This window comes from Jaculus jaculus, chromosome 12 (genome assembly GCF_020740685.1).
Source record: "Jaculus jaculus isolate mJacJac1 chromosome 12, mJacJac1.mat.Y.cur, whole genome shotgun sequence".
NCBI classification, from domain to species: domain Eukaryota; kingdom Metazoa; phylum Chordata; class Mammalia; order Rodentia; family Dipodidae; genus Jaculus; species Jaculus jaculus.
In genome coordinates this window covers 106,554,623-106,567,144 of record NC_059113.1, presented here as the reverse complement: position 1 = coordinate 106,567,144, position 12,522 = coordinate 106,554,623, and positions in this window count along the sequence as shown.

Sequence of the window (12,522 nt, the reverse complement as noted above, 5' to 3'; positions counted from 1 at the left end):
GAGAGAAGGATGGGATACAATGAAGAGTGGAGTTGTGAAGGGGAAGATGGGGGAGGTAAGGGGAATATAGTTTGTTGTCTGTAAGTGTGGAAGTTGTCAATTAAAAAAAAGAAGAAATAAAGAGTAATCATAAGCAGAAGGGGCCCCGCACTTGCTCATAAACACCCATATCCATATTACGTTTCAATTTCACTCATTGCAGGAAATAAAGGAAATAGAAAGCTAAGAACTAAAGTAAAGAACTGACTTAAGGTTTTTAACTCAAGAGCTATGAACTAAGAGTGGTGGAACACCCACTTAATCTCTGTAAGGCAGAGGTAGGAGGATCGCTGAGTTTGAAGCCAGCCTGAGACTACAGAGTGAGTTCCAGGTCATCCTGAGTAAGACCTTACCTCAAACAAAGAAAGAAAGAAACAGAGGTATATGGTGAAAACTGTAAAATGCTAATGAAAAAAATTAAAGTTCTAAATAAGTAGACTCAGTTTTACCTGGCTGCCAGGTTTTCCTAACTTTAGGGTTTGAAAACAATCCCAACATTCTACCAACTTACTTCTAGATATCACAGAACTTAATCAAAATTCTTTATAGAAATATGGAATACCTGAAGTATCCAACACAATATTTAAAAAGAATAATTTCAAGTTGGAGAGATGGCTTAGCGGTTAAGGTGCTTATCTGCAAAGTCAAAGGACTCAGGTTCAATTCCCCAGGACCCATGTAAGCCAGACGTACAAGGTGACACATGCATCTGGAGTTTGCTTGCAATGGCTGGAGGACCTGGCATACCGATTCTCTCCCCGCCTCTTCAATAATTAAATAAAGGTAAAATAGGGTAAAATAGTTTAAAACAATTAAAGAAGACATAATTTCATGCACTGACACTACCTAACCTGGGTGCTCACAGTATCAATACTTACCAAGAAATGTGATATTGGTGAAAGAATGGACATCTGGATGGGACAAAACTAACCACCTAGGAATTCAGGCAAGCCAATATGCAACTAATCTTTGACAAGGGAGCAAAGACAATTCAATGGAGGGAGCACAGTTTCTTCAATGATGGTCTTGGAGCACCTAAAAACACAGAAGTTAAAATTAAATCTATAAATAAATAAAAATTTAAAAAGGAAGTGCTGGAGAGATGGCGAAGAGGTTAAGGCACCTGCCTGCAAAGCCCAACAACCAGGGCAAAAGTCCCCAGTCTCCATGTAAAGTCAAATGCATAAAGTGGGGCGTGCATCTGGAGTTTGGCACCTCTCTCTTCCTGACTCTCTATGCTTGCAAATAAATTAAATAAATCTAGTTCCTGGTTTTGCACTTCTCATGTACAATGAAGTTTATTTTAAATTTAATATAAAGTGATAAAAATTTATGGAAGATAAAGGGGAAAAGCAAGCCACTTTTGTTTATTAATGAGCTTTAGATAATGGCACCAAAAGCATTGTTATGAAAAGAATGAATTATACCTTTATCCCCATTAAGATTGAAATTGTAGGGGGTAAGTAGAGGGCTAAGTGGTGGAAGGTGTTTTCTTATAAAACCTGCAAGACTACGTTTAATTCCCCAGCCATCCATATAAATCCAGAAGGGCATTCATTTGCAGTGACAGGACCCTGTCATGCCTATAGACACACACACACATTCTCCCTCTCCTTCACATGCACACACAGTTGCATGTGCACACACATGCAAATAAATATATATTAAAGAAAGGATTCAAATAGTATGTTCTGTGAAAGGGAGCATCTTCAGTATTAGGGACTTGCATTCAAAACAGACTAAGTCTTAAAACTGACCATGTTTAATCAAATTACCTTATTAAAATCTTGGCGGGTGATAGGAATAGACACTCCATTGAAGAAATTTACTGATGATAATATAATTGTCCCAGAAGAAGCAAAGATCTTGTAAGGAGTGACACCTCTGTTCCCTCCCTTTGGCCATCTGTTTATTGACATAATGGTCAACCAAGGACTTGGAATTTGCCCAGGAAAAGGCTGAAATCTGATGTTGGGCAAACGAGGCACTTGTTTTACTGAAATGAATTTCACACAGTTATGACAATTTCTCAGACCTCCTCACCGGGCAGACAGGAGCCAAGATGCTGGCCTGTGGTGCCACACCTAGGCCTGGAATCTCATTTTAACTTCACTATTTGAGTGAAAGTTGTGGTTTCAGAGAATGAAAATATTTATTTGATTTTATTTATGATTAATGAATACTAAGTGTGCATATTAATTGGGTTCAGTGTGATGATTCAACACAGTGAACACTGACCGCTCACAAACACTATTTATCTACTCTCATTGATTCTTGACTTCCTCTCCTCTAGAAATCACCCTTTTACACTCAGATGGATGTGTTTAATGTTTTAGTAGTAATTTTTTTCCTTCGTTTCTTCCTCCTAAAATCATCTTCAAACATCAACAGGGAATAAATTATTGTTTGCAAACACCTGTGGTTCAAGTTTTATGCAAAGCAATGTCTTCTAATAATTTAGTTTGTATAGTCTGACTGAATTGCTGTCAATGTGAAAATACCGCTTTCACCTCAAAGGGAATAAGAGTTTGTTCTGGACCCAAATATGAGTGACCATGGTCTAGGAACAAATAAAGATTACCCCAATGACCATGTCACAACATGGCAGCTTCATGAAGCTTTTAGAGTTATATAACAAAGAAAATAATACTTTAAAACACTTTTACATATGTTGTTGAACAGATCAAATAGCAGCTAAAAGATGTTGTCTCATGACACTCTTCGCTTTTGGATTGGTGGAAACTAGAGATCTGTTTGTATATTCCAAAAGAATTTAGGTCACACTTAAAGGTGTGCAATACCTTTCTACTTAAGCAACAAAGGTGTTCTGCAATGATTTGGCTCTGGACCCATCACATCCTTACTTTGCTCACAATCGCTGAAATTCTAACTAGCCAATCAGCCTTGTGAAATGTTCCACAAATGTTCAGTTTGTTGCCAGGGACTTCACTTCACAGTTGCTAATTTAGCAGCATGATTTTAGCATACAATAAATGTACATACAAAATATAAGAAATTATTACTTATACTATTAACCTTTTAAATGACTGCTCATTCATTTTTATCGCTCTCAGTTCAGCTTACATACATTTTCTTCCTCTTGAAACCCTAGGATCCATGTCAGACACAGGATTTCTGGTTTGAAATCAGCCTTTTCTTAAAGAAAGTATAGGCAAAAGAGTTATTTAAGAGTATTTAAAATACTATCTGAGCATATAATAATGATAATTGTATTTGCTGGGTATTTATTGCCTTGTGATGGTTTCATGGAACCATATGGAGAGCTCTGTTTTCTACTTGGATTCAATAACAGTTGTTCCTGTGCCCTGTAAGTGTCCCATGGATGATTTTTTTTTTCCCATGGATTATTTTTTTAAATCAATTTATTTTATTTTATTTTATTTATTTATTTGAGAGAAAGAGGAAGAAGCAGATAGACAGAAAGAGAGAATGGGTGCACCAAGACCTCCAACCACTGCAAAGGAACTCCAGACTCATGTGCCCCCATGTGCATCTGGTTTAAGTGGGTCCTGGGAATGGAACGGGGGTCCTTAGGCTTCTCAGGCAAATGCCTTAACTGCTAAACCATTTCTCGAGCCTGGATGTCTTGTTTATTACATTTTAGCAGTATGGAGTTCAATGAGCTATTGCTACATTATGGCCTTGATAGAAACTAAAAGTTTTATCACTTTGGATGTGCACATAGCTATATTAATGATCTGGTGCATCAATAAGCATGTTTATGCACCAGCTGTTTGCTTTACCTCCATTGCCATAAAATAGCAGACCCTGCATTCTCTCTCTTTTGTTTTGAATTTAACAACTCTTAGAAAAAGAAAAGAAATTACAAAAAAATTCCCAAGCCCCCAAACAAGTCTTTCATAAATGTAAATTTCTGACATGTCCAATGTTATGCACTGTAATCAATGTTTTATGAATATAAAGGATGTTGATATTTTTAACATTCTAACTTACTTTAGATGGAGGCCTGAGCAACACAATTTGTGATTGCAAATAAAACCAATAAAAAGGTTCATTAATCATTTTGCTTATTTCATCGTATCTCATAATCATGCCCTTCCAGAAAAATCTTCCTTAAGCTGATTCTATATGGTCCCTGTTCCATTTTCTACTGAGTTTGTGTCTCTAATTTTCTAATCTTAAAACAATACTTTCAAAAAGTGGCTAAGGTCTTAACAGAATATGTCAAAAACTTCACACATCTGATGTGCTTTAAAATCTCAGTGGCATGGAAAATCACATGAGGATATTAATTAATTTCTTAGGCTGGAAAATTTTCTACCACCTTTAAACTAAAACCAGCATGACACTTGTCACCAGGTTACAGCAACATGTAATTTACATATAATCATACCAGCCCATGGATTATGGCCATGCCATCTAGTTAAGTCACAGAAATCTTGGTGCCTAAAGCTTTTGTCTCTGCTTCACCGCTTAGAATTATAATGATTAAGAAACTTGGGTTAGAGAAATGGCTTAGCAGTTAAGGTTCTTACCTACAAAACCCAGGTACCCAGGTTTGATTCCCCAGTGCCCATATAAGCCAGATGCACAAGGTGGCACATGCCACTGGAGTTTGTTTGTAGTAACTAGAGTTCCTGGTGTACCCATTCTCTCTCTGTGTCTACCTGCCCGTCTCTCCAGCCTCACATAAATAAATAATAAAAATACAGAAACTCATCCATTCTTCATGTCACCCTCTCCACTCTTCTCCCCAGCCTCCCACCACCACTATGCTCTGGCTGCTGGTTCTGTATCTTCTCAGACAGATGTTACTTTGTGAATAGTTTCTTTTTTTGAGTCACTATTTTATATATCTCTCACACTTATAATATTGTATTCCTGTTTTTGGCTTATCATTGAGTTGTAATAATGTTTATGGACTCAGAATAACAATTTCTATCAATACCATGTATGGAGAATGCTTTGTTTTCTTCCCGTTTGTAGCTTCCCTTTTAATTTTCTAAAATGAAGTCTCTCTCTCTCTCTCTCTCTCTCTCTCTCTCTCTCTCTCTCTATATATATATATATATATATATATATATATATATAATTTTATTTGTTTGCAAGGAGAGAGAGAGAATGAGTATATGAGTGTACCAGGGCCTCCAGCCACTGCAAACAAATTTCAGATTCATGTGCCCCTCTGTTCATCTGGATTACATGGATATGGCTTTGGTAGGCAAGGACCTTAACCACTGTTGCAGTCAGGTTTGCATTGCTGGCAGAAATCACCTGACTAAGAGCAGCTTGTGGGGAACAAAAAAGTTTATTTTGGCTTACAGATTCTAGGGGAAGCTCCATGATGGAGGGGGAAAACGATGGCATGAGCAGAGGGTGGACATCGCTTACTGGCCGACATAAGGAAAGAATGCCGAACACTGGCAAAGGGGAGCTGGCTATAACACTCATAAGCCTGCCGCCAACAATATGCCACCTCGAGGAAGCTTTGATTTCCAATTGCCATGAGCTGGGGAATCTATAAGTTCATGGGGGCCACCTGAATCAAACCACCATGCCACTTTACCATCTCTCCAGCCCCCTTTTAATTTTCTAGCACTGATTTGAAAATCCCTTGTCACTTTCATAGTGCATTTAATAAATCATGTCTGCTTTGCTACACCCTTTCTAGCATAACCTTGTCATATGTAAGGTCACGGATATTTTCGCTTTTCTTTTATTATAAGTTCACACTTTCAAAACTTATTGTTTTCATGTGACATTTCCTGGAAAGACAGGAAGAAATACTTACTGGCCACAGATAGAAAGAATACAGTTGACTGACCAAGAAAATGATTCCAGCCAAGTCTCGCTTAGGAAACCACTGAGTTTGTTGGGGTTTCAGAGAGGATGGTTGACTCAAAGGCAGATGTGACCAGATCTGTGTCAAAATGGAACTTTTAATGAATAAATGAACAGAAAGTCCAATACTGAGCTAATGGGCTTTTAGAAAGCATTAAAACCAAATCAACCATTCACTCAGGGTCCCTTGGCAGTCCATTTCAACCAAGCATAGAATTTCCTTCAGGAACCCTAATTCCTAGAGCTCTCAATAGTACCCTAAACAGATAAGTTAGAGAAAAAGGCAGGGAAAGTTCATCCTCATGGGAGATAGTAGGAAAGGTAGAGGTGATGTTGTCTCTAGATGGTGAACACAGACTCATTTATTGAATACCCTAGAGACACGACTAAATAAGTGAAGAAATAAAAACAAAACTGGTAAGCAAATTCAGTTAATACATAGAATTAAAATTCGGCACACAAAACCTAGTATGATTTCTAAATATTAGTAATGATAATATATCCATAAGTGCATTTAAAGGTTAATTCCATTTATAATAGCAACAGTAAAAAAAAAAAAAGCATACATGCTTAGTATAAATGTAAATGGGGGAGGTTAAATAACACACTTCAAAAGCTATGTGACAATAATACAGGGAACTGAAAAAAAGCACATATAACAGAAAGCTATGTCCCGTGGTCATGAATTAGAAGAATTAAATGTAAGCATGTCCACGGTATCCAAAAATGATTTACAGATTCACTATAAAGTACTAAAATTCCCATGGAATTTTTCTTATAAATATATTTTTAAAAATCCTTAGTTTCATATGGAATGTAAAAAGACTGAAAATATCTGAAATAATCTTAAGCAAAAGAACAAAGCTGGACGTATTGCATTATGCTCCTATTGATTTATTGGGGCTGACCAGCAGAGCCCGAGGATAGAGATATAGGAACTGCTCATTCAATTGCAGGCTCTTTGTAAAATAAAGCCTTATTTTTCTCTTTTCATTGGTATTTCTAAGACAGATTAGCTTAGTGCTAGGGTAGAAACAATGAGAAATCCTCCCTACTGTGCAGAATGGGGAAGGCAGTTGCTCATGTTCTAAGAATTGTAAAACCCTGCACAAGTTCCATTCCTGAGGGAGAGGCTCCTAAGGGCATAACGCTTTACTTGCATTTCTCAGGAAGGGCAGTGAAGCTTTCCATGACCCCTTGGGTTACTGATACCAAACACTGAGTATTTGCAGGAAGGGGAGAGTCATGAGTAATGAGCCGGTCTCCGAGTAGGTGCAGGAAATTACATCTGGCCCATGGCATTAGAAGTGTCCAGAGTTGGAGGAAGAACAAGACCACTGAGAAAAGCTGGCTCTCCAAACCCCTGCGCAGAGCTCATCACCAAGACTGATTTTTGAGGTGGACAGGAGAACACTATGGCTGTGCCCTCTCTGTCACTCAGACTACACCGTGTGGCTGTTTGAATCTACAAACCAGAACTCAGCAGGGAAAGAAACCAAACCCTGCAGCTCCATGTTTTGAATCTGGCTTCATGATGGAATCGCCTGCTCCAAAGGGCTAGGGTAGCCCAGCTCAGCAGCCTGTTGCCTGTAGCATACACAAGCTGAGTCTTAGGCTGGCTTCACTCTGAATCTACAGCTTTTCTTGCTAGCCAGTTGATGGTCCTGCATCTCCTACATCATGTAATCTCCATTGCAGTTTAAGCTTCACATTTACAGCATCACACAAGGGAATTCCAGGGTTTCCTTGCAGGGAATCCAACCCTTCCACACGTAACATGGCCCCTGCAGCTTTGCAGAACCATGGCAAAAAAAAAAAAAAAAAATTCCATCTTCCATCTGCCATGTCTACCAAACAATTACCGCGTGGATAATGTTAGCAATTTCTGTTGCCAGCAGAGGATGCAGCCTGGCTCCTTGCATCTAAGGCAGGAATGTCCTTGAGTTAGCCCTTGTAATCTTCAATTTGATGGAGATCAGAGAATGGCCTCCCCTCTTATCTCTTGACAAAAGGAGTTTTCTAGATCTGGTTTACCATAAACAACATGAGTCCCTCTTTGGTAAGGAGTTCCTCTTTCCTAGAATTAAGGTTTGAATATGATCCTGGCATTGTGGTTGGTTAAGCTTAGACCTAAAACTTGGCTCTTCCTGAGCCAGCTGCCCAAGTTCACACCAGTCAGATCCCTCTCAGAACTTACCTGAGCCTGAGAGTGAAGGCCACTTGAATAGGTTACAGATGCTGACCAGGTGGACAAGGTATCTCTCTTCTTGGCTATTCATCTCTCTGACACCTGAACCTCCAGGACCCGACTCTGGTAGCCTTTCTCCATCCCAGCCCAGCTGTTACGGGATTGGTGGGGGGAGGTCTACTCTCACATAGGCTCTCTACCCCTCTTGCCTTCCACCAAACACACTGACCCATGACTTTAGAATTTATCCTTATTCAAAGTCTCAGTACATGGGGAGAATACAGTCAGATTCTTGGTTAGATTATAATACAAACTACCTCTAGCCCCGTTCTCAATAGAGAAGAGAGTGTTTGGCTTGTAAAAATGATGCAGAATTTTGGGGATGCAGGAGGAATTCTCAAAGACTTGTGAAGCCCAACTCTGGATCCATATCCTTATTTTTAACAAAAAAGTGATAAAATGGACTCAAGAAGATTAAATTATAAACTATTATTGAGTTTATTTAGGGAGAAATAATAATTCATGGGGTTTATTTAGGGTATTTTTATTTTTTCTGAGATAGGGTCTCATTCTAGCTCAGGCTGGCCTGTAATTCACCATGTAGTGTCAGGGTGGCTCAAACTCATGGCGTTCCTCCTACCTGTCTCTCCTGGGTGCTGAGATTAAAGGTGTGCGCCAGCACACCCGGCTTAGGGTAAATTTTTATCTAGGAAAAATCTTGGGTAGTTCCACACACATGTTGGAGAGCAAACATAGAAGCCCCTTCAATAAGAGACCAGAGAGGATTAGGAAATAGTGCACAACTCAGAAATCAAAGATAAATCTACCTATAATCTAAGTGAGAGGGTGCCCCCAAAGCCTGACACAGACCGAAGGCAAGAAGAAAAGCATACAAGGCCAGTAGTTACCCTCCCCTTCCCAGGCAGGCTGGTTCCCGGAGTTCTGCAAAGGAGGGGCAGACTGATGTGGATGTTCAGGCCAAGTCACAGGGCAAAAATAAGAGAAAAGAAAAAAAGTGAAAAGAAAAGAAGGGAAACAAAAAGGAAAGAAAAGAAAAGGAGAAGAGGGCTGGGAGGGGAGGAGAGGAGAGAGAAAGAAAGAGAGGTTGGGCCATTTGGGGAACCTCCTTTATGTGGTTTACACATCCACTCAAGGGTGAGCCTAATCAGGCTCAGGTGCCTAAGCAGAGACCTGATCCATTTGGACCCAAGGGGCTGACCCAGGAGGAGCCGCAGTCACATGGGCTCATGGACTCATGGGGCTAATCCTGGGAAAATGAGCTGAAGAAGAAGCCGGAAGTTCCTGCTGGCAGGTCACTGGCAGCCATCTTGAGAAACAGGATCAGACCCAATCAGTTTTGTCAAGATGGACAGAGATCATCTCCCTGTTCCCTCTTTGAGCTTCTGTCCCTAGCTGACTGTGTGACAGAAGCTAGCTTTTTCCTATTTCTCCTTCAGTAGCATAGAAGATAGGTGACTTTTGCTGAGATAGAATTTAAGTGTCCACACAGTGTGTGCCCACCTGTACCACAAGTAAATAGGTGAGACAATGTATGTATTAGTTTGCTCTATTTCTATTAGTAACCATTTCACAACACACACAGTATATCAAAACATAATTTTATACATCTTTAAATATATATAATTTTTGCCAATTATATGCAAATAAAGCTTGAATTACATTTGTTTTTTTTTTCTTTAATAAGAAAGAGACTAAATACAAGTAGATTTACAGCTCCCCAAAACTTGTCACACTGAATATTGACTAACATATTTTAGAATGCAATGCCTCTACAGTCATTAGTTTTTCTGATCATTTTCTTCAGTGTAGTTTCTTAGCCCTGATAGATGATAAATTATTATCATTGTTCCTTTTGTTATTTATAAGTGGAATTAGATTAAGCTATTTCTCCCAGTAGAAATCCTAATTACAATGTAGTTTGTAGGACCAGAAGGCTGCTTTATCCTTAATTGAAGACTTCAAGAACCCTGGCTTCATCATATTTGTTGAAGCTATGTGGTCAGATGTTTATGGTTATTAAATCACAAAACAATCATGTGCTGTTGATCATGCAGGCTCTTTTCATTCTGTGCTTATAAAAACACTTACCCAATGATGTAGATTTCTCTACATACTTGGTGAAAATTTATCATTGCATAACATCTGAGAGACTAATTTCATTTTTTTTGAAAAATAAACCAAATGCTAACTAAGAATATGTTACTAACCTTTATTTCCTGTATAAGGAACTGGCCTGATACTTGCATTGATCAATTAAATTTTTGTGCCTATAAATGTTTTGAAGCTTCTGGATTAAGTGAAATGGACTATTGAAGAAGAAATTTACTAATGGGGGAATGGGCTGAAAGAATCTATAAGACAGAGTGGTAAGAAAGAGAAAAAATTAAAGTGAGATGAAAGGAAATGCCTATGAAACTCATTCCAATATCTTTTAAAGTTGCTTTCATATTACTTTCTTTAATTATGAAACATTTTAAAAGTTTATAACATATGTTGATATACATATATATACATATATATATGTAAATATTTATGATCTTTCTGTAACATGTTTCTTTTCATTAGTGGTTAGAGCTACCCTTTACCTAGAGCATGGGTTAAGTTATGTTGTCAACTGTGGTCTCACCATGTAGTCCAGGTTAGCCTTGAACTCTGATCCTCCTATCTCAGCTTCTCAATTACTGGGATCACAAGATTAGGTGAACACACCTCATACCATCTCTCTTTTTTATGATCAGTCTTCATCTCCCTGTTCTTTGTGGTCATTACAACACTATGGGCCTTTCTGTCTTATGCCACCCAGTACTATAAGTCTGTTTTCTCTGTCAGAAATATATTTTCCTTTCTTCATCCAACTGGCCCAGGTCCATTTTTCAGAAACAAAGAAGTCAGTACCTTCTGCACTGGCTCACCCTCATTCAGGCTGACAACCCATCTTCCTGAACACGGAGCGCTCTGTGAGTCCTCCCCACACTGCAGTCATGAGCACATTTGTTTCTTCACAGAAACACCTGCATAGCTTTGAACCTACCTAGAATAACACAGAGCCTGATAGACAACGAGATCTTTGAAATACATGCTACAGATTATAGATTATTTCCCTACTTCTTACTGTTTAAAAGAAAATAATAAACAAATGAAATTTCACAGAAGCTAATAATGTGCCCAAGGTCACATTGAAAATTAATTAAACAACCTGGTAAGTCTCATCTTGTCTCTGACAGTTTTATAAAATTTTTACCTGTATACTTTTATGAGAAATTACAATTACCTATCTAATCAAAGTGGATAGCCTTTATGTATTTATCTATGTGACTATTTAAAAGATAATTTTACTTATATTCTATAGTAAGAAATTTGCCAATATTCTGAATTTTATTCATCTCTCTTTATAACTAGTGATTCTTTTATTACTATAATTTCAAACATAGCCTCTAAAGTCTGTATATCATTTAACCCATTTTTCTGTTGATTAGTTTCTCTTGTTGAATTTAATGTTACAAGAAAAACTGGGCAAATATTTAGTCATGTTTCCTCAGCTATGAGATGATGTGCTTGAAAATGATGTTTCAGGAATTTGTTATTCCTAGAGAAGAATAATATTGAGGTAAATGTATTGAGTGTGTAGCACATAAAAATTAATATAGAATTAATATAAATGATTGCTTTAAACATTTTTACAGTTATTTTTTGTCAATGATAGCACTATAAACTTCTTTGCTTTAATACTATATCTCTGTTATGAGTACAAGTATTCTCACATATGACATTTTCATTTTTTATTCATTAATTTCTACAACTAATATGTAAACAAAGTCCTCTTATCATATAGAGTTTTTAATTCATATTTTGCTATCAGCTAAAAAACTTTTTTTCTGGGTGTGGTGGCACATGCCTTTAATCCCAGCTCTTGGGAGGCAGAGGTAGGAGAATTACTGTGAGTTTGAGGCTACCCTGAGAATACAGAGTGAATTCCAGGTCAGCCTGGGCTAGAGTGAGACCCTACCTCAAAAAACAAAACAAAACAAACAAACAAAAAAAGCAAATGAAAAACTAGTTTTTGGGCTGGAGAGATGGCTTAGCGGTTAAGCGCTTGCCTGTGAAGCCTAAGGACCATGGTTCGAGGCTCCATTTCCCAGGGACCCACATTAGCCAGATGCACAAGGGGGCGCACGCGTCTGGAGTTCGTTTGCAGTGGCTGGAAGCCCTGGCGCACCCATTCTCCCTCTCTCTCTCTCTCTCTCTCTCTCTCTCTGTCTCTTTCTCTCTGTTGCTGTCAAATAAATTAGTAAATAAAAATAGACAAAAAAACTAGTTTTATTTTGTCTATATTCTTTGAAATAATATGTTAGATTATATAGGCTATTTCAAAAATAATATTTTTATTCTGTCAGCTGTATGGATATTATATCCTTACTCATTTAGAAATATCATATAACTATCAGAATTGA